The sequence below is a fragment of the Monodon monoceros genome, unplaced genomic scaffold (genome assembly GCF_005190385.1).
Source record: "Monodon monoceros isolate NGI ecotype Baffin Bay Population unplaced genomic scaffold, NGI_Narwhal_1 Super_Scaffold_6, whole genome shotgun sequence".
NCBI classification, from domain to species: Eukaryota; Metazoa; Chordata; class Mammalia; order Artiodactyla; family Monodontidae; genus Monodon; species Monodon monoceros.
The window spans coordinates 86,162,308-86,165,707 of record NW_021703783.1 but is presented as its reverse complement, the minus strand read 5'-3'; the positions used below and the strand labels follow the sequence as shown (position 1 = coordinate 86,165,707).

Below are 3,400 nucleotides of genomic sequence, written 5' to 3'. Positions count from 1 at the left end.
CACACACACACACACACACACACACACACACACACACACACACACACCCCTACATGCCCTGCAACCCCTCCCATGCAACACCATGAGAGAATGCAAATATAGCTGACTACAAGCAGATAATATCGCCACCCAACTCCATTTCTCACAGCTGGGCAGATAAACATTTCCCAGCGTGAGCCATCTGGTGAGAAATAGAAAGGGAAACAAGTCTGGGAAGAATGGATTCAGTTTCTGTTGGAATGGTGCTTGGACAGGCCAGCAGAACTCAGTCTTGGCAACCGGGCTGATCTCCATCTCCATCCTCCCCCTGAACTACTGTTGAGGCCAGGGTAGAGGAAGGCCACAGTGGGGAGCCCCTATTGGAGGTGGAACCCCGAATGACTTCTTACCTTTCTCCCAGACTCACTTAGGGAATTTCTAGACTGCAGAAGGCAATGGAGTTAAAATACTGGGGAACTCTGCCTCATGAAGAGGGTCCTTTAATTCTGGAGTGGGCTCAACACATTCCTCCCCTCAAAACTTTTCATCATTGGATTAAATCTACAGCCTAGGGTTTTCAAGCTCTTCAATGTCTGGTCCTACCTTTCCAGACAGCCAGTCTAACCTCCCATAACTCTCTAAATGAACATTTTGCTTTAGGTGCTTCACCCTCAAGGTGACCTCAATTCTAATAGATACTTTCCCACCCATCCTTTATCTGCTTGTTTATCCGTACGTCCATTCAATGAGAATTTATTGAGCACCTATTACATGTTCTGCACTGTTCCTGATACAAAGAGTTGAGAGAAGAACAATGGTTTCTACCTTCCAGGTCCACAGCCTGGTGAGGGTAACACTCAGATTTTTTTAAATTAATTTTTATTGGAGTATAGTTGGTTTACAATGTTGTGTTAGTTTCTACTGTACAGCAAAGTGAATCAGCTATACGTATGCATATATCCCCTCTTTTTTGGATTTCCTTCCCATTTAGGTCACCACAGAGCATTGTGTAGAGTTTCCTGTGCTATACAGTAGGTTCTCATTAGTTATCTATTTTATACATGGTATCAGTAGTGTATATATGTCAATCCCAATCTCCCAATTCATCCCACCCCCGCTTCCCCCTTGGTATCCATACTTTGTTCTCTATGTCTTTGTCTCTATTTCTGCTTTGCAAATAATATCATCTATGCGATTTTTCTAGATTTCACATATATGTGTTAATATACGACATTTGTTTTTCTCTTTCTGACTTACTTCACTCTGTATGACAGTCTCTAGGTCCATCCACATCGCTACAAATGACCCAATTTCATTCCTTTATATGGCTGAGTAATATTCCATTGTATATATGTACCACATGCTAATGGACAAGGTAGGGTGCCTGTACATGGTAGTATACAGAGTGCTTCTCTCAAAGGGCAATTTATTTCCGCTCTTGCCCTCGTATTACACACACACGCGACCCTCGCTGGTCTCATCACCTTTTCACACCTTCTCAGAATTCCTGCAACAAGTAATGTGTAAGCCCACAAAAGAGCACCTGAATACAGGCTGCTTTGTAATGTTCTCTAATTTCTTCCTGTACATAAAGCTTCTCCCCATCCCTCATAAATATAGATATAAATAAAATTCTTCACATTGCCTAGCGCATTACCAAGCATAGAAGAAGCACCTGGGAACCTCTCAGCCTGCCAATCTTTTCTCCATACTGCAGCCAGAGTGATCTTTACAAAACACTGACCTCCTCCCCCTTCTTAGAAACCTGCCACAGATTCCTTTTCGGGTAAACATCAAAATTCCAACATGACCTGAGAAACCCAGCCCGGTCAGCCGCTGTCTGTCTGTCTAGCATCGTCTCACTGTGCTCTCTCCATAACTCTCTGTTCCCTCCACTGGGCCTTTGGCCTCTGCCCAGACCCTTCCACTCTTCCTTCCCCATTTTGCCTTTTTAATTCTGCTCATCCTTCATATGTCAGTTCAAGGACACAGCCCTTTCTTGGAAACCTTCCTGCATCCACCAAGTTAGATCAGATTCCTTAGTCATTTGCCTCAATGAGCAAATGAACGTATTTCTTTCCTTCAGACTATTGATCTAACCTGTAGTTAAACGTTCATCAGTGCAGTTATTTGGTTAATGTCTGCCTTCCCACTAGGCTGTAAGCTACATGGAGCAGTGAGTGTGTTTGGTTTTTCTCACATTTATATCTCTGGTACCTGTCCCAGAGCTGCTGTATACTGGGTATTCAATAGATATCTGCTGGAAGAATCAATGAGTGAACGAATGAACACTAAGCACTAAGTGTGCCATGCTCTGTACTCAATCCCACGAATACAGAGGGAATTAAGACTGTATCTCAACCCACAAGGAGTTTATAGTCATAGGGCAAAGAGATAAGCAATCAATTATAGGGGATTGAGTGCAAGGATTGATTTTCAGTGTCTGCCGTGGCCACAGGGTTGGAGGAATGGCATTGTGAATGCCTGTGATTTGGTCCACTTGGCCTTCATTATGTCATAGTTGCTATATTGACTCAGATTATGAAGGGCTTTTTGCCATGCTTAAAAGTTTGCACTTTAGCTCTGGTTTTCAATCAGAGCAGTAAACCTTCTCCAAAGCTTTAAAAATAAACTACACTTTTATATGCCAGGTAGACATATTTGAGCTCCCTTTCTCCTCAGCTACTCTGTGGTTCTGTAATAAAAATTAGCTGCTAGTAGCAGGGCTTTAAGTAACAGGTTAGGTGCCAGGTGAAGGATAAAATGTCAAAGGAGTGAAGTTGTTCGCCACCTAGTGGTCTGAGTTGAGCTTGTGTGTTTTTCAGAACCTGGACGGGAAGAGTCTGCTCTTTGCTCCACCTGTTTCTCTGCAGTTAGACTTGTCTCTTAGTAAACTAACCTAGTAAATATGCCTAGAGACTAGTAAATAGATAAAAGTCATACGGCCCTAGTAGGAAAGGATAGTTGGTTTGCGGGAAGCTCAGGTGGTCCTAAGATAACCAATCATGGCTTAGGGTTGTGATGAAAGAAAAGAAAGGAAACTCACAAGTGTGTTCCATTTTATGTAGACCTAATTTCTAAATTGCTCTAGATTGCCCATTGTAAGAGGCAGGGTGACCAGGGGGAGGCACCCACATTTCCCCAGCAGTGCCTGCAAATGTTTGTTCAACTGCTCAGCTTACTTCCTTCAAAGATGCCCCAATGATTCTGGTCCTCACTTTCCACTAAGATCAATTTGAGCCACAGTGCCTCTGATACCATTTCTGATCCTTGTCAGAATTAACAGTCTTTCTGGTTTTTTTTTTTTTTTTTTTTTTTTTTTTTTTTTTTACTTGGGCTGTCCCCTTTTTTGGCTTCCCCTCTGGGGGTACCCGGCCCCCGCACCCGCCCGGCCCGGGGCCCAGGGCCCCGGTTCCGTGAG

At 43.5% G+C, this 3,400-nt stretch overlaps 1 protein-coding gene across 6 annotated transcripts in view; it reads left to right on the top strand.

The window, feature by feature from the left end:
• Positions 1 to 3,400, top strand: part of BPIFC (BPI fold containing family C) — a 55,183-nt gene that overhangs the window by 41,825 nt on the left and 9,958 nt on the right. The gene's annotated exons all lie outside the window — the stretch shown is intronic.